The following is a 19,663-nucleotide window of genomic DNA, read 5'->3' as shown; positions in this document are numbered from 1 at the left end:
AAGTACTCATTTAATAGTGTGGTGGATTGGGGAGAGAAAACTAAAAGTATTTTGTATATGAAGTGAAATGAGCTATATATAAAGTATTAGGTCAGTGATTCCAATTGGATACAGAAATTAATATTTAAAATAAAGAGGAGAAAGGGTGCAAGTATGTTTTTAAGAAAACTTCCAATTCATGCCAACCTGACTCAGAAAAATTCCATTTATAATATCTTCAAAAAACTAATATGAAATAAATAGAATTAAAATACTAAAATGAGTATAAAATATTGAAGAAAGATTGGAAAATAATGAAAAGGAAAAATGTTACTTAGAATCCCACTACAGCATAACCACTTTCATGACTTTGGCATATTCAGCTGGATCTTCTGCTCAGGGTCTCACAAGACTGCAATGAAAGGTCAGTCAGGGCTGCAATCTCATCTAAATCTCAGGATCATCTCCCAAGGTCGTTTAGATTGTTGACAGGATTAAATTACTTGCAGTAAGAAGAGAGGGGTCCCTATTTTCTGTCAGGCTATTGGCAGAGACAGCTCTCAGTTTTAGAGGCCATCAGGTCCTAGCTATGTGGCTTTCTCACATGTCAGCTTACTTTTTCAAATCCAGCAGGAAAATCTCTCTCCAGTCTATACTAATGAGTCATTTAATTTAGCATAACCACAAGTGTGGCTATCCAATCACCATGGCCGCTAGTGTAACCTAATCAAGGGTGGACTATTCCATCATAAGCACAGACTTCATCATTGCAGGGGATTATACAGACTATATATTGCCAGGATAAGAGGGAATTGTACAGGGTATGTATACCAAGGGGTAGGGGTTTCAGGGGCCATCTCAGATTTTGCCTACCACAGCTACTTTTAAGGTATTTTTTTTTGTTTTTTGTTTTTTTCATTGATCTCATTATGATGTATCTAGATGTAAATTTTTTAAATTTATCCAACTTGGAGTTCATTGGTCTTTAACCTGTGGGTTAAACAGTTTTCATTAGTTTTAAACAATTTTTAGGAATTATCTCTACATATAGTACCTGATCCATTAATTTTTTTTAAACTTTCCTTTTGAAACTTTTGTAGGTTATGTTTTCACTGTAACTTTTATATCATTTACACTTTTCTATATTTTCCATTTTTTGCTCTGTTGTAGGTATTTTCTTTTTAGCTATCTTCCAGTTTGCTAATTGTTTCTTCAGCTAAGTTTTTTTGAAACCAAACACTGAGTTCTTAATTTCTGTTTTAATAGTTTTTGATTATGGAGTTACTATTTTGTTCTTTTTCACATTAGCTATATAACTTTTTATAGTTTTTAATTCTTGTTACAGTTTTTCTTAAGCCCTCAAACAGTAGTAAGTACAGTTATTTTAAAGTCTATGACTGATAATTCTTGAGCCTCTGTGGATCTCTTTCTACTGTCTATTGTTTTACTGTTTGTCATTCATGGTCTTTTCTTGTCCTGTCTCTCTTCATGCATGGTGTATCCCAACTGATGATCACTTGATGTGGTATTTGAAAACTTGTTTATAGAAATAGTTTAAGAGTTTTTTTAAATTTTTATTTATTTATGATAGTCACAGAGAGAGAGAGAGAGGCAGAGACACAGGCAGAAGGAGAAGCAGGCTCCACGCACCGGGAGCCCGATGTGGGACTCGATCCCGGGTCTCCAGGATCGCACCCTGGGCCAAAGGCAGGCGCCAAACCACTGCGCCACCCAGGGATCCCTAGAAATAGTTTAAATTCAAGGATAATAATAACTTTATAGGAAATAAATGTTTTATCTGATTCTTCTAGACTCAGTTCAGTAACAGTCTCAAATATTTTTCTTTTTTCTTTTTTAATTAATTTATTTATGATAGTCACAGAGAGAGAGAGAGAGAGAGAGAGAGAGGCAGAGACACAGGCAGAGGGAGAAGCAGGCTCCATGCACCGGGAGCTCGATGTGGGATTCGATCCCAGGTCTCCAGGATCACGCCCTGGGCCAAAGGCAGGCGCCAAACTGCTGCACCACCCAGGGATCCCCTCAAATATTTTTCAATTCAATTTTAAGGAATAAAATTTTCTGAGTTATCTGAATGATGCAAAGCTGAGCTGTATTACCTGCTAACTCTTCTTTACCTCTGGCTCTCCATGACTGTTAGGGTACAGTCCTTCCAGATTCCTGTCTTAAAAGATAATGTTTTATCAGGACATTGGCTATTGTACTTCCAACATTTGCTCCCTAACTTTGCGAGACTTTCAAACTTACTCAGTCTTCCTGCTGCATCAGCAAGGGTAGGAGTGGCCTTGAATAACAGGTTCACCTTTTTGAATTTCACTTTTTGTTGGATTTTGGGAAGCCAGTTATTCACTATATTTTAGCTTTTCCTAGCTTTTTTTTAAATCTTTTTTTTTTTTTAATTTTTATTTATTTCTGATAGTCACAGAGAGAGAGAGAGAGAGAGGCAGAGACATAGGCAGAGGGAGAAGCAGGCTCCATGCACCAGGACCCTGACGTGGGATTCGATCCTGGGTCTCCAGGATCGCGCCCTGGGCTAAAGGCAGGCGCCAAACCGCTGCGCCACCCAGGGATCCCTTCCTAGCTTTTAAGTATATATTTTGCAACCAATTCAGTATTTCTTTTTTTTTTTAAGATTTATTTATTTATTTATTTATTTATTTATTTATTTATTTATTTATGATAGACAGAGAGAGAGAGGCAGAGACATAGGCAGAGGGAGAAGCAGGCTCCATGCACCGGTAGCCCGACGCGGGACTCAATCCCGGGACTCCAGGATCATGCCCTGGGCCGCAGGCAGGTGCCAAACTGCTAAGCCACCCAGGGATACCCCCAATTCAGTATTTCTAGTTGTTCTCAGCAGGAGGGCTTGTTCAAATTACTCAGCAAGTTATGTTTGAAAGTGAAATCCCTCAACATTTATTGTATGAGATTTCTGTATGACTTTTAAACTATTTAAGTTTTTAAAAAAATTTGTTTTTGTATGCTTCATTTGATTTATATATTTGTACCCATTTATATATAGATATGTGTACATGATATCTTCAGTCCATTTCTAAGTAATGCTTGGGTATGTAATTCTCTGTTAATTACTCAAAGATTTGACTAAGGGACAACTACATTTATTATTCCATTAAAATCTCAAATATTCTTTATTTTTCTTTAATTAACTTTGAAATTACTTAAATAAAATGAGAATGTTATTAGCTTAACCAAGAAATTTCTACCAGAATATAATAAATATATGCACTCTAATAGCTAAGTTAGTTGTTTAAGCTAGTGACTGAGAATTGATGCACATTTTAGAAAAAAATTCATGAAGAAATAACTTGATAAGAATATTAGAACATGGTGTATTATAACACTTCTAACAGACTATGGAAACTGCTTTCAAAATTGATGAGCCAGGGATCCCTGGCCTATATGCCTGCCCTTGCGGTCAAAGTTTTTTTCTGACACCAAGCCTGGGAACACTTCTGGATGAGCAGCTCATCTTTGGTCAGTTTTTGGATCTGCTAACAGAAGTTGGCTTTGGTGATTTCATTGGTCTCATTGGAATCCAGCCAGACTTTTTTTGCTACAGTGGAGGATATTGAAGGCAAGCCTCTCCTGAAGCCTGAGTGTACTCATGGCTGTAGCCACAACACTGAAAAGGCCATATTGTATGTTTTTAATGACAAGCCACAATGACAATTTCTTTAAATAAGTTAAAGATTAAATAACAAAATTAAATATATTCTCTTAACCCAAACTTCACCTATGACCCAAAACTTTCATTATTTTTTTTTGTTGTGATGAGAATTAAGATCTACTCTCTTAGCAACTTTTCACATATCCTTTTTTGTAGCATTTCTTTATTCATTAAGACTCCCAAACCTATTGGGGTAAATGCTGTCATTATCCCCATGCTACAAATGGTAAAACTGAGGAATGAAATAGCAAGATGACCTACTTTTGGTTGCATGGGTTGAGAGTCAAACCAAAGTCCTCTGACTCTTATTTCTGTATTCCTTCTGTGTCACCATAATTTCTCTGTCTTTTTTATTCCTGTCTATTGCTACTTTAAACAAAAATAATTTGAGGAGAAAAAAAATTGGAATAAGAAAGTATGTTAAATACTTTTAGGTCAAAAGCTTTGTAGGTGTGCGGCTATCTCTATAGGTATTTCTCTAAATGAAATTAAATGAAATGCACCAGTACCTCTATAAACATTGTTTCAAACACATTAACTTTATTATGTAAGCATTGTTTTACAAAAAATCATCATGTAATGTATGATAGACTTACAGGAGGCAGATATCCCTGATCCAGAACTGTGCATGTGTGCGTGTGTACACATGAGTCTATGCATACATTTATGTGGTAGCATGTGGTGAAGGGAGTCTATGGGAGAATTGTTGATAGAATATAGCTTAGGGATCTTACAGAGCTGGAGACATAATATGTTCTTCCTTGTTTCTATCCAATTGAATAATTCATAATAACCCGTAATAATCATAACCAGAGATACCACTGAGATTTTCTGAAGTGACTGAGTTTAACATTTGGCTTAATTTTATCTTCACTTCCCTGACCTCTGATTTGTGCAGGTCAGAGCTGGATTTCTATTCCAGCCCTATTTATTTCCATTGAATGATCTTGGGAAAGTTATATAACTTCTCTGTGTCTCCTTTTCTTGATTGTAAAATGTCAATAATAATACTATCTATTTCATAGGACTATTGGAAATATTGAGTGAGATAAAATATGTTAGATGCTAAGAAGAAGGTCTTGCTCTTATCCCTGTCAATAATTGTAATTACTTAATCTTAAAATATCACACCTGGAAGGTATTTTTACAATACATTGGTCTAACCCCTTGGTTCTACAGAGTATAAAACTTAGTTACTGAGATATTAAGTTCTATTTCAAAGGTCATAAAACCACCCAGAGTAGAAATAAAATGTAGGGCTACTGACTCCTAGAAAAAAAATGTATATTTCTATTGCAGAAATTATTAGCTACATGAATAAATGAACAAGTAAGTATTGTAAATAATTTTCCAGATAATAGTTAAGATAATTCTATATCTAATGGTGAGTTTAGAATATAGAGAATGAATCAAGTTTTTTTGAATAGGTGAGACTCTGAAAGTATTTTAGATTGTCATTACTGGATAGTTTATAAAGGGCTCTGCAATCCATATGACAATTTCTGTCTATGGGGGGGGGAAGGAGCAAAAGGGAAGGTAGCATATAAAACTTTCAATGCCAATTTTATGGTTGCTCATAAAATAAGGCTACATATATCTAAAAAGGTTGAGAATCATGATAGTATGCCCTGGATTTTACAAAAAAAATATTTGCAGAGACACGAAAGGAAAGTAAGGACTGAGTGGTTCATTTAAATGAGCATTGAATCAGACCTCCCTTGTAAATGATAGGCCAGTATTTCCCATTTCGAGAGCTAGATTATTACAGACTTATCACTGCTGACTTATGACTTCAGTCATGTTTGTTTCTAGCATCACTGGGATTCCATGATGTTAGATTGCCCTCCATGATCATCACTGAAGTTGATTTTAGGTTGCTCTTTCTTTTGGACAGCTATGTAATCGACATAAAGGAGGTTAGTGAGGGTAGAAAAAATTATGTTTTATAATCTTTTAGCATCTAACTTGAAGTCCTTAGAGATGACTAGTTTGGTTTTTTTTATAAAGATTTTATTTTGTAAGAGAGCATGTGTGCGTGGGAGCGCATAAGTGGGACAGAGGACGAAGGACAAAGCAGAAGCCCCACTAAACCCCAACCCCAACGTGGGGCTTGATCCCAGGACCCTGAGATCTCGACTTGAGCCAAAATCAGACACTTAACTGACTGAGCCACTCAGGTGTCCCAGAGGTGACAAGTTTTTGCATGAATCCATTACTACAGAAATACAAGCATTACCTGAGGTCTTTGAAAAAAAAAATATGATAAAAAAAACTAGGCTGATGCACATTTAGGAAGAGATCCTGTGCTGTGTCACCAGAGTATCAAATGTGCTGCTCATGGCCAGATACCACAAAAGAAAATGTGGAGGCCCTGTGTCTGCCTCAGCAGTCTCCTTTCTCTGAAGTCTCCCTCTCAGAGATCCACCAATCCCCATTACAGAATAATTATGCCACATAGCAGATATGGCTTAAATTTCTTCACATAGTATTGATGTGTTTTAATGGTGGGCACTGTGCTAAATGTTAAGATGGCAGAAAAGTGGTAGCATGTCTCTGTTGAGTGGGGAGAGAAAGTAATTTTACTGAATTTTATGTATAAATTGAAAAAGTTAAGATAGGATGGTCTGTTTATGTCTAAAAATGGAGTCAAGACTGTTGACTTCTCCCTGTCGATAGGAGATAGATTGACTCTCATGCCTCCATTCTGTTGTTACTTTGGTTTATTTATCCATTGCTATACTTATTGAGTCATTAACCAACATCTGTTGAAGATCTGTGACCAAGGCAGGCAAATGAACTCAAAGGAGATGATGGGGACAGCCACTCATCGTATACTCATAATAGAAAATCAACTGTGATGTATGGAGGTAGAAAGAGTATATGATAGGGACACTCAACTCCACTGAAACCCAGTCAGGGAAGGCTTCTCTAAGGAAGTGATGTTTGAGCTGACATCTGAGAGGTGAATAGAAATTAATCAAAGTTGGGTGATTAGAGGAAGTTGGAGGAAGAGGTGCAGAGTGAAAGGAATGTTTCCGTTTGGGCGAACCTTAGGCTCTGCATCGCTTAACAGAAAAACCATGGTGCACACTACACAATGCTAATGATGACCCCATACCCTAGCTCAGCAAAATGTCCTGACCTGGCACCATCAGCTTACCCATGCATATCACTTCCTATGGGCACTGCGGTGTTTTCTTCTCAGGTTCCTTTCAGGTATTTTAGGACTGTCTTGAAAATTTAATATGCTATTTTTACTGTACCATCACCTTGTCTCCTGTCTCTTGCCTCAACTCAAAATTCTTTTTCTTTTTTTAACCACTATTACAAGAGAAAGCAACAGAGGTTTCACTGAGCTACACAATCCAGGATTATTGATATTTGGCAGGATTCCATACCATTCAATATATTTGCATTTTTGCATTTTATAAAACATAGAATTAAGCCCTCTTCAATCATTGAGTCATTTGCGCCAGAGATGTACATATTGTGTGACCCTCAAAACCCTTGGTTCAGAAAACTGAACACTAAAATTATTCCTATCCTCTATTTTTTTTTTTTTTTGTCAAGCAGCTCTTAAAAGCATGACCTAGAATTTCATTCCCCACTGGGTTTTTTTTTCTTCTCATTTACTTTGTACATTTCAACAATTTCTAAGCTGGCTACAAACCTTGAACCAACAATTGGAAACACTTTTATAAGTCTCAGCTGAGAGCTTATAAACTATTATGTAGCTCAGCAAGAAAATGTGTGACAGAGATGTACAGTTACCTTTCCACTGGAGTTCCATTTCTTTCTTCCCTCCATCCAGCTGAAGGTAAAAAGGCTCTCGAGGCCACCAAATAAAGAAATGTTCTGTTCTCAAAAGAAGAGGTACACATGTTCTAAGTAAACCAATATGTTCCCAATGAAAGCATTTCCTGGTAAAAAAAAATGGCATGAAAATGTTGAAACCATGTTTCATTTTTGGTTCAGGTTCTGCCAAGACGGCATTCTTTTTCACAAGGCTGGGAAGGCAAGCATGTTGGAGCTAGAAAGGTGAGAACTCCTGCTGGAGTCACACTGAAAAACCTGCCAGGTAATGATGCTGTTTCCCCTTTATTTCTGTTTGAGCAGCAATAAAGCTGGTACTTTTGAAACACAAAGCCAGGTTCCTGCTGTGACTTCCCAAAGTGCTTCTTAAAATACTTATGCAGCAGCTGACCATAAAAAAAAAAAAATGTACATGAATGTCTGGATGGCTTTTCAGAACCTTTCTGAAAGCACACACCTGTTTTCAGGCAGGTTTTTATTTATGATGCTTTTGCCGTCCGTTTCCCAAGAGTCAATGATTTTCCTATGTAGTTTGAGGTTGTGTTCTAGCCTGAGTCCACAAGAAAATCCACTGCTGACTTTGGTTAGGATTGCTTTCCTATCCTGGAGATGACCAGGGATGGTGGGTAGAGTCTTCAGAAACCATCATGAATCCAGAGTTCTTTTTTTTTTTTTTTAATTTTTTAAATTTTTATTTATTTATGATAGGCACACAGCGAGAGAGAGAGAGAGAGAGAGAGAGAGAGAGAGGCAGAGACACAGGCAGAGGGAGAAGCAGGCTCCATGCACCGGGAGCCCGACGTGGGATTCGATCCTGGGTCTCCAGGATCCTGCCCTGGGCCAAAGGCAGGCGCTAAACCGCTGCACCACCCAGGGATCCCTGAATCCAGAGTTCTATCAGGGCTCTGCTACTAGGCTGATGTTTAATGTCGATCTTTTACTAGATGTAAATTTCTTTATCATGAAAGGAACAGATGTAATAGGGCCAAGTATAGAAGAATAACAAGATTGCAGTATAGTCCACTAGAAACCCACCTGGTTGATGCCAGAACCGTCTGGGCACCAGGAAGGCTTTATTCGGGCCAAGTTTCCATCAATGCCAATAATCTGAAGGAATCTTTCAATCCAAACTTTAAGAATACATCATAAGGATTCACTGAGAATGAATGAGAACTCTGTGCATGTTACTAATATATTAGTATAATATTGGGTTTCTGACACCTTGATGGATGGAATAACTATTTTAAGTTTTTCCTCTATAAAGAATTGATCTAAAACTGTACTGCACTTTTTCTTGTTTTTCTCAAACTTAAGCCATTTTTGAGTTGCTAACATAGCATTATTCAAAACTATTCTGAAACGGGATAGCACATTTGGAAGTTTGTTTTCTTTTTTAAAAAATTCTAACTACTAATTATGAATAAAATAGTCAGATCCTATAATATTGCTCAAAATTTCCTCCAAATATCAAGCTTTAGTATGAACATTTCTTTTTTTTCAAAAAGACATTTATTTATTTGAGAGAAAGAGTGCATGCACACAAGCGGGGGTGAGGAGTGAGGAAGGCCAGAGAGGCAGAGGGAGAGAGAGAGAAACAGGCTCCCCGCTGAACAGGGAGCTGGACACGGGCTGGATTACGGCCTGAGCCGAAGGCAGACACTTGACTAAGTCACTCAGGCGCCCCTTGATAACAGAATTTCTAAATAATATACTCTGGAAAATGCCTGCTGCCTACTTGTTCTCTAGTCCCCCAAAGACTTCATTTTCTGCATGGTGCCCCTCTCTCTCTGATAGCAGTCAGCATGTCTTGTGTCACTGTGTCACTTCACTTACTGATCACAACCCCATTAATTAGATATGATAGTTATCCCATTTTAAAGATATGCAAATGAGGCTCAGAGAGTCTCACAGGGTCGCACAGCTAGGGTGGGAGACACACATCTGACTGTAAAATAAGAAAGTTGAGCCGTCTTTCTGAACTAACCCTAAACCTTTACACTTTCTGGTTTTACCTGGGGGTGTGCCCTCTTTGCTTTCTGAGTTAGTGTTTTGATAAGCAATGAGTTAAAACTACTTTTTGTAAGAAATATAACTTCCTGATTAAGGGAACAACTGAAAACAAATTCTCTCATTGACAGTGCTATGACTGCCATGACATATCCTGTGCAGCATCATTAACTGTACCTCCCTTCCTGAAGCAACAACAATTCAGGGTGCTACTCTCTAACCTTTTAACACGGATTAACATGCAAGAAAAAAAAAACTCTTTAATGAAAGTCACAACAAATGTACACTACAGTAATTTTCAAAGTGGGAAAAAAAAAAAAAACAAAAAAAAAAACAAAGTGGGGATAGACCCCACTGCATAGTTGCCATTCATGTGCTTCTCTTTGATTTGCTAGCAACCAACCACCCAGACTTTTTTGATAAGCCTTTGCATTAGAAATAGCTCCTGGGTTGAGCCCCTGTAGCTAATGGGAGTGTGCATCCTCATGTGTGGGGTAAAAGGAGGTGGAGCCTTCTGATATGTAGCAAATCTTGCTATTACCCACCATCAGCATGAAACACAGACCTTTACATAGCTTATAAGGACAGTCTGCTTATTCATCAGGATCTATGAACAGTGTCTGGGCTGTAGGCCCTCTTTCAGAGTCTACAAAAATGTTTATGACTAGAAAAAGCAGTTAATGGACCCAAAATACAAAAGGGAAATTGCAAAATAGAAAAGAATAAGTTTAAGTAAATATCTACACTATCACAGGTCAAACTTGTTATTTTTTAAATTTAGTGTTCATAAAAATTTCATTGCATGTAGAGAACAAACTTGTGGTCACGAGAGGGGAGGGGGATGGAGGAGAGAGGTGAAGTAGGTGAAGGGGATTAAAAGGTAGGTACAAACTTCCAGTTATAGATGTGTCACAGGGATGAAAAGTTCATCATGGCAAATATAGTCAATAATACTGTAATGACTCCATATGGTAACACATGTTGACTACACTTATCCTGGCAAACATAATATATATCATTGCTGAATCACTATGTTGTATATCCAAAATTAATATAACATTACATGTCAACTCTACTTCAATTAAAAAATTTAAAAAACTAAAATAATTTCACCATGCATACAAATAATTTATGGGTTAGATTTTTTTCCTTGGTATGTAGAATGATGGCTTAGAAATCATAGCTCATTATAAATTAAATGGCTTAATTATAGTCTCTAAGATCATCTCACTGATTTTTTTTTCCTATTGCTTACCTGTCTCTTTCTAAAGGAATATAAGCTCTATGGGAGCAGGAACCTTGTCTTTCTTTTTCATTCTTGTATCTACATTGCCTAAAATAGGACTAGCATATTTATGATACTCAGTAAATATATTTTGATGATGAAACTCACACACACAGACATAAACACACATGATTAATTGTTATAAGGAATTCTGTTCTTAGGAGGCTGTGTATGTCTGCTTAAAAGAGGCGGTGAATAGGGTCCGAGGGTAGGAAGACCCTGAAGATGATAAGGATGAGATGGGTCCATTCCTCATCCATTTCAAGTTTGTTACTAAGAATACAATATAAAAATTTGATTTTGAATATCCATAGGGCAATTAATTTGAAAAACTTCAGACAAGTTAGAATTTGACAGATTTTGACATAAATTAAAATCTGAATTCAAGCTGGGAGAATTTAGTTCAAGTATTTACTAACTTAAATCTTTGAGGGGTAAAACTAGCTTAGATTTTAAGTAAAATGCAAAGAAATGTTCATTAGTTTTAGATTTACCTGGAATTCTTATTCTAAAAGATTTTATTTAGGCCTTTACTCTTCCCTATGCTAAACCATGTTTTTTACTGTGAGCTTTAATCAGAGTTTTAGATGAGAATAATTTTTATACTTATTTAAGAACTAAATTTCTTGTTAAAAAAAAACCAGATGCCATTGAAATTAATTGTTCCATATGAATATAATTCTTTTTAAAATAGGAAAAAGTAATGGGAAGATTACTTCTGGGAAAAAGAAGTTTAAGTGGTTTATGGCTTAGAGGAATATTTTATGTAAATTAACTCAAGTTACCTCTGGGCAAGAAATAAAATTGGGCAGTTGAAATTTTCCCAGAGGATCAGTGTGGAAATTTTTTTATAATGTCATTTCTGAAACCTAACAGGTATGTAGATGGCTAATCACAAAACACATGTCTTGGTAACTACTTTAAAAATGATTCCAACTTTTCGTGGAGGAGATTGGAGGGTTTGTTGGCATTTGGAGCTTTTAGTCTGTTAAAAGATTTGAATGATTATTTGGTTTATAATACTTCATGCCCTATTGCTCTGTAAAAAAAAATATGCATTTTGAATGTTCAAACCGCATCTTGGTCCATTGGTCTTAAAATGACAAGTCTCCTGTCCAACTTGATGAACACATGGAATCTAATGATCTTTAAAAGAGAATCATGGGGCTCTGTGAGGGGATCCCTGGGTGGCCCCAGTGGTTTAGCGCCTGCCTTCAGCCCAGGACATGAACCTGAAGTCCCGGGATCGAGTCCCATGTGAGGCTCCCTGCGTGGAGCCTGCTTCTCCCTCTGCCTGTGTCTCTGCCTCTCTCTCTCTCTCTCTCTGTATGTATCTCTCATGAATAAATAAATAAAATCTGTTAAAAAATAAAAAAAATAAAAGAGAGTCACATATGAAAAGGAGGGAAAATAATTTATTACTCCTAGGGCTGTTGGGAAGGAAGGTGGAATGAGCTAACTGAGGCAAGATTGATGATTTTAACCTTGGCCTTGTCGGCAATGTTGGGCAACTTGGGAAGGCACCTCACCTCTCTGGGCTTCATCATAAAATGGGCACACTCCTTTTAACTTACCTCATAGTAAAAACTAGGCATTATACATGGTGAAGGAAATCTAATAAATGCCACTTTGGCATATGGATAATTTTGAATTAAAGGCACTTAAGAAATAGCAGGTGCAAAGAAGACACTTTGATACTCCATTTTCTTCCTGAAAGTAGGAGATGAAACTCTCCATTAAAAGGTCCCCTTTCTGCACTGTGAGGAAGGAAGACACTCTTATCAGCTGAGGTAGGGAACTTGGGGCTGAGAAATCTGTACAAACAAATCTTGTTAAGCTAACTCTCATCTTCCCAGTTAATTCTTCATTTACTGCCCTAGCTCAAGCCCCTTTGTTTGTCAAGTGTTCACAAATTTATTGTTTATTTGTCTAAAAGGTATAAAAGCCCCTACTCTGGTTACTTCTTGGGGTCTCATTTTCTTGTGAAAGTCTCCATGTACATGTAAAAATTCAATGAAATTTGTAGGCTTTTCTCCTGTTAGTCTATCTTATGTCAGTCTAATTCTTAGGCTCAGCTGGAGACCTGAAGAAGGTAGAGGAGAATTTTTTCTTCCTCTAGAAAGAACATGTCTTGAAAAATATAAATGCTATAAAAGTTAAGATGAATTACGTGGGGTTGCCACTTTTACAGGTAACATAGGTCAAATAGAGGCAATTTTATAAATAAGGTTTTTGAGTCTATCAGAACCAGATACTATATTTTTGCTAAACTACATATGCTTTACTATTTTAGTTAAAGAATGGGAAAGCAGCATTGGGTGGAATATCATATTATCTAGTAAATGCTGTATCAGCAAATGATGCCGAAGCACTGATTTTGTGCTAGACCCTGAGCTGGGTACTAAGAATACAAAGTGAATGAGACACAGTTTCTGCCCTTAAGGAATCTGAGTAAGTGCTAATATTAAAATATATCAGAAACTTCTTTTAGCCGAGTTAGTGGCCGCTCTCTGAAAGATCTGAAGTTTTGATATGAATGAGACCAATTTGATGTTTCACATTTAGCCTTTGTAGTGGCTCCCAGAAAACACCTTCCACAGGATTGAGTACAGAGGAACCCAAGAAGCAGTGGATTTGGTTCACTAATGGGGCATCTTCCCAGCACAGGGCTTCTAGATGAGCTAAATCTAACTAGGTTGGCCCAGGCATTTCTCTCTGCATTATCACTCCTGGGGACTCCCAGCACTGCTCCTGGTTCTCTTTCCATAGCCCCTGGAAATAAACCCTGAATTCAGGTGTGGTACTAACCAAGGCGCTGGGAATGACCCCAGGTTGCCTCATGCATTTGGTATAACTACCAACTCCAAGATGGCAATTTACTCCTCTTAGTTTTCCCTGCCTGCACCAACTATGACTTGGATCAGGAAAAGCAGAGTCTTCCAATTGTTTCATCAGTTTTCAAGGATGGGGAAACTTGATATAGAATATTATATTACTGAAATGACTAATTGGAGAAATTTGATGGTCAATTGTATCAAAAAGTCGAACAGCAAAAAAAAAAAAAAAAAAAAAAAAGTCGAACAGCTAAATGTTCTCTTATATCCTACAGTGTTCATCAGTAAAGCCTTAGGTGTCTACTTGATGGTGTAATTCTTAGGTAGTTTTATAAGTAGCATTTGAGCATTTGCAAAAAGACTAAAATAGTTCATTGTTTTGATTTATATCCACAAGTATATGTTAAGTGTCAGAAATCTAGATGATCTGACAAAAAAGGTCTCATTTTATTTGTTTGTTTATACTAAGAAGCAAAGGTTTATAGCATTTATTTTTGAATTCACCACAACGTGGCACCCTAGTAATTTCTATATCCCCGGATGTTTCTGGTAGATGGAAATGCCTTCAGAATATTGGATTTTTGGCAAGAATTCTCTGCCTGAAACTGTGAGTCATTCTCAAAGATCTCTACTTATGAAGTCATGGAGGATGCAGTTAATTAAGTATGTGGACTCCACTTCTAAGGGTGTTTTTCTGTGCTTTGCTTAAGACACAAGAACAAATACAAAATACATTTGCTTGATTTCTTAATCCTTCTCTTTTCAGTTTCTTTCTTGGAAGCAATCAGGATTAAAAAAGATTAAACTATCACTGTAATGGCCATGGAAACAAACATAACATAAGAATGTGAATGTAGAGATGTGGTGTGGAGCAACCCTTTTTGTTCATGGAAGACATTAAAGTACACAGAGATAAAAAATGATTTAAATAGAAGAAAATATAGCAATTTTATTGCAGGAATTATGGTGGATTCTCACCAGATAACTTGGTTTTTTGACATGTCTTCAGGCTCAAAGACCTGGTCTCTTCACCATCTGTAGGCAAGATCATGCATCACATCTAGGGACAAATTATAAGAGGGAGGTGTCAACCTGCTTCTCCACCAAGGAGAATATGAAAGGTCTCCTTTTGGAACTTTGACTAAACCTGAAATGAAAGCAATTATGCACATGTTGTGTTTTGATTCTAAGTTAGAAAGAAGGAAACCTAAAAGTAAGACTAACCAACAGGAGGTAGTAGTCAACATGTCCCTTTCCTGCCATAATTACTATTGCAAGGGAATGTCCTATCTTCCATTTCATTTTTCTGTATCATATTTATATTTATATTTATATTTATATTTATATTTATATTTATATTTATATTTATTTATATTTATATTTATTTATATTTATATAAAAAGGAAATAGCAGGAGTAGAGAGAAATGGAGGAAGGAATTGAGAGAGGAAAATGTCAAATAAGGTTTTCTTAGCTTCTAGAATTTTGGCTTCATCTCCACTTGTAGTTCAACAGAATGAAATGGCCAGGATTTGCCAAACCAGGACAATTACCAGGCATTCCACACAGCATTTGTAGGAGGTGTCCATTATGCAAGAACTAAAAACAAAACAGAGAAATAAAATAGGGGTACTTGCTTTTACAAATTCAAATGTAAAGGAATTGAATTTGAAAGACGGACCTTCCTGCCTAGCCATTAGTAAGCCATCCCTTACATTTCACACTGTTTCCTTGTACAGGAACCACAAGTTCACTGACCCAGGCCTATTCCTTATTGTCATAAAATTGTGAGGTACTCTGTAATACCCAGCATAGTTCTCTTGATTTATTGCCAATGAACTGTGACTAAGGGAAGGCTTGTACTATATTTCCAACATCTGGTTTTAGAATCTTGCAAAATTCCTTGTATTTTGAGTATGCATATATGCAAGCAGTCTCCATCATATGAACAATTTCATTACTCTTGCTTTTTCTGTCTTCAAGATTCTAAGCTTTCACCCTAATTTCTCTCTGCTCATACTGCATCTGCTCTTCACACTGAGTACAGCCTTTGGTCCTTTGTCATAATTTTATTTTCCAATTTATCTGATGATATTTTCACTTCTACCTAGACTGGACCCAATAGAAAATTCGCTCTCAGACTGCCATGTTCTTTTGACCTCCCGCCATACTTGTTTTCCAGTGTCCAAGCCGAGGCCTCCTGTTTTCCCAGCAGAGTGTCATGGAGAGCTTGAATGTTTCCTGAAGTCACGGAGACCTGAATCACGTTCCAACTCTACTATTAATGAGCTCTTTACTCTCAGAAAGATGATTTAACTTTTCTGAGCCTATAACACTTGCCTCAGAATGATTGTGTGGTTTAAATGCAAAGGTTCATTAAAAACACCCTCTTAATGAGACATATTATAGGCACCCAATGCTAGTCTTCTTCTAACTTTACTCCAGATCTGATAGATGTTGCTGGAGAAAGTATAGACTTAAGCCCACTATAAATTCTTGCCATCTAATCATACATTAGATTGTTATTCATTTCTAATTTATTTTTGGTTTAGTCAGCGTTTCTGGTTGCCAGCAACAGAATTCACTCTAGCTAATTTGCCTGCCTTCCTTCTCTCCTTCCTTCCTTCCTTCCTTCCTTCCTTCCTTCCTTCCTTCCTTCTTTCCATCCATCCATCCATCCCTCCTTCCTTCATTCCTGCCTGCCTGCCTGCCTTCCCCTCATCCTCCCTCCCTCTCTCCCTTTTTTCTTTCTAAATCGAAGTATAAATATAGCTCAATGACATTTTACATATGTATACACTGTGTATTCAGCACCTCTGTGAAAACATAGAACATTTTCAGGAACCCAGAAGCCTCTTCTTGTGCCCCCTTTTCCTTACGTAGCTCTCTGCTGAGGTGACCACTATTCTGGCTTCTATCACTAGAGATTATTAGTTTTAGTTTTGCCTATTCTTAAACTTTACATACATAGAATCATATGGTAAATATTCTGTTTCTGGTTTCTCTTGGTCAACAATGTTAGTGAGATTCTTCTATATTGTTATGTGTGGTAGTAGTTTTTTTTTCTTTTTGGGGGGCAGGGGATGTGTTATTATACTATATGAATATATTACAATTTATCCATTCTATTTTTGATGGACATTTTGGTTTTTAGTTATTATGAATAGAGCTGCTCTAAATATTTTTTACAAGTCTTTTGATATATATATGTATATGTGTGTGTATATATGTGTATGTATGAATGTGTATATGTATATATATTCATACCTATTGTGTACATACTTAAAAGTGAAGTTGCTGGATCATAGGGTAGATATAGTATAAACTTTAGCAGAGGCTTACATTTGAGCTAATTTAACCAGAAAGGAATTTATTAAGGGGTATCAGAGAGTTCATGGATTCAATGGACAGTATCAAAGGCTGAATTTTTAGGAACGTCTTCCAGAGCCACACTGTAGAGTTGGCCTGGGAAGAACAGTGCTGACCCAGAATCACGTTGTCTCTGAGGCAATTGGAAACCAACCTTCATTGTCACCAACCTTGGAAAACCCCTGCTGGGTTGAAAAGGAGGATTACTTTGCTGCCCAGTGTGTTTGGGGGACCTGAGTGGCTAACTTCTTAAGAAAAAGAAATGACTTTCAGCAAATATTCCCTTTCTAGCCTCATCTCACTATTCATGCCTCCAAAATACCTGGTATTTCATATTCCTGTGATTTTCTGTAATGAAACAATAGGGTACCTCTTATTTTGACCACTAAAAGCTTATGCTTCAGTTTTCTCAAGATTTCTAAGTCAGTTACCATCCATTTGCTTGCTAGCTTTCAATTTTTTTTTCTAAAACCTCTTTATCCTCTACTTAGCTTTACTCTTGTAGGTTATTGCCTTTTAAAAATTTCTTTATTGTCACTTGGAGGGGATTTAGGATGAAAATTTCCAGTGAATAGTTCACTATTTTTAAGTGGAAATCTTTTTATTGCTTTCTTCAAATGCTGCTCCAAACTTTGTCTATTCTTTCCAGTCTCTGCCTCTTCTTCCCCCACCCCAAGTCTAACAGATGCTCTCAACTTCTACTGTCTCATTTACCTCATCTTCACATCAAACTTCTCTGGATTTTTATAAATGTTACAGATGTGGGAAATTAAGAGGAATAATCTCTCTTTTTCAATGCTAATTCTTTTGTTTGTACCCATAGCTTCCTCTGGATTCTTGTTCCATCCCACACATACATCTGTTAGCTTGTATTGTACATTTTTGGAAATGAGGGTACAACTGCATCAGTGCTATATGTAGTGTGTATGGTATGATATCTTCGAAAGTTGTTTCTAGAATTGTCCTTTGACAGAATATCTTCTGTTTCCTTCAAATTCCTTGAAGTCATACTGGCCTTCAGGCACATTTTCATCAGCTACAATTCACATAATTGGTGCTCAGTCCTCTTAGGCTGCAATGAACTTTATGAAACCCTTCTCATAGGTCTTGTCTTCTGCTTATTACCTTCTGTTACCTTGACCGTTTCCGTCACGGTGTCTGGAATTGTTACATAGCTTTTATGTTTACATCCAGTATGCTTTTCTTTGTTTTGTTGTGGTGGATCTAGCCTCGGCACACTGTTCGACATTATTAGTTAAAACTGAGGGCTAGATATTTTGGTTTTCTCTGTCATAGAATATAAATGCCAGAGAGGGAGGTTGTAGTCGACAGAACTACAACACAGAATGCTGTGCTCACTGAGATAACTTAGTTTTTGAAAAATTTTGATTCCAATATAGTTAACATACAGTACTATATTAGCTTCAGGTGTACAATACAGTGATTCAACAATTCCATACATCATCCAGTGCTCATTAGGACAAATGCCCTCTTTAATCACCTTTACCTGTTTCACCCATCCCCCTGCTCACCTCCCCTCTGGTAACCATCAGTTTGTTCTCTATAGTTAAGAATCTATTTTTTTTGTTTTCTCTCTCTCTCTTTTCCTTTGCTCATTTGTTTTATTTCTTAAATTCCACCTATGAGTGAAATCATATGGTATTTATCTTTCTCAGATTCATTTTGCTTAACATTTTGCTCTCAACAAAAATAAAAGGCAACCTGATGAAGAGGAGAAGATATTTGCAAATGACATATCCAATAAAGGGTTACTACCCGAAATACATAAAGAACTGATGCAACTCAACATCCAAAAAACAAATAACCCAATTAAAAATGGGCAGAAGAAATGAACAGACATTTCTCCAAAGAAGACATACAGGCAGTTGACACACATGATAAGATGATCAACATAGCTCATCATCAGGGAAACGCAAATCAGGTATCACCTCACACCTGTCAGAATGGCTAAAATCAAAAACACGAGAAACAACAAATGTTGGTGAGGATATGGAGAAAAAGGAGCCCTCTTGCAGTGTTGATGGGAAACAACGTAGATTTTTAAGCACTTAAACTCATTGGCTAACAATCCAGAATGGCTCTTAGAGCCAGGGAGATCTGAGTTTACTAGAGTTCTGTAATTAATTGTTTGTGCATGTTATATAAGTTTACATGCATATACTCTGATTTTTAAGTTAATTGTTTCAGAGACAAATAGCAGTATAACCTGCACCCCTTTGGAATAAGGTATTCAGGAATTATCTTTCATCTTTTTTCACTCCACTGGCTACATTCCCTTTGCCCTGAAAAAATGGTTACATTCTCTTTATATGTATAAAAACTTCTCCTCTACTTTGATTCTTGTATCATTCCCCTTTTAAAATTCAAATCTCTTAAAATAGAAGTTTGAAAGCAAACATACCCCTTGCTTCTCAGTTACTTGGAATCTACTTTTCACCTCTCAGCACTTCACTTAAACTACCCTCACTGATGAACTGATGGCCCCTTAATCCTGGAATTCATGCCATCTTTATACTGTTGATTTCCTTTACCTTCCAGGAGCACTTGTCCTTTTATCCTTCCTCTCCTGCATGAAAATCTCTCTTCTCTCATCATCATTACACTTTTATATCCTAGTTTCCCCTTTCTTCTGAATCTTCACTTGATTTTT

The 19,663-nt window shown here is 36.8% G+C and overlaps 1 long non-coding RNA gene across 2 annotated transcripts; it reads left to right on the top strand.

Moving 5' to 3' along the window:
* The first annotated feature begins 783 nt into the window (after positions 1-783).
* Positions 784-14,310, top strand: LOC125753437 (uncharacterized). Of its 2 annotated transcripts, XR_007405302.1 has the most exons (4): positions 784-868; positions 5,498-5,601; positions 7,661-7,763; positions 14,178-14,310. It is a non-coding gene; the product is annotated as an uncharacterized LOC125753437 (long non-coding RNA). The 2 variants fall into 2 exon arrangements; XR_007405301.1 differs by lacking the exon at positions 5,498-5,601 and having other exon boundaries at positions 791-868.
* Positions 14,311-19,663: the final 5,353 nt, after the last annotated feature.

The sequence above is a fragment of the Canis lupus genome, chromosome 23 (assembly GCF_003254725.2).
Source record: "Canis lupus dingo isolate Sandy chromosome 23, ASM325472v2, whole genome shotgun sequence".
Classification (NCBI taxonomy): domain Eukaryota; kingdom Metazoa; phylum Chordata; class Mammalia; order Carnivora; family Canidae; genus Canis; species Canis lupus.
The sequence above is the reverse complement of the archived record's forward strand: the minus strand, read 5'-3'. Positions and strand labels throughout refer to the sequence as shown.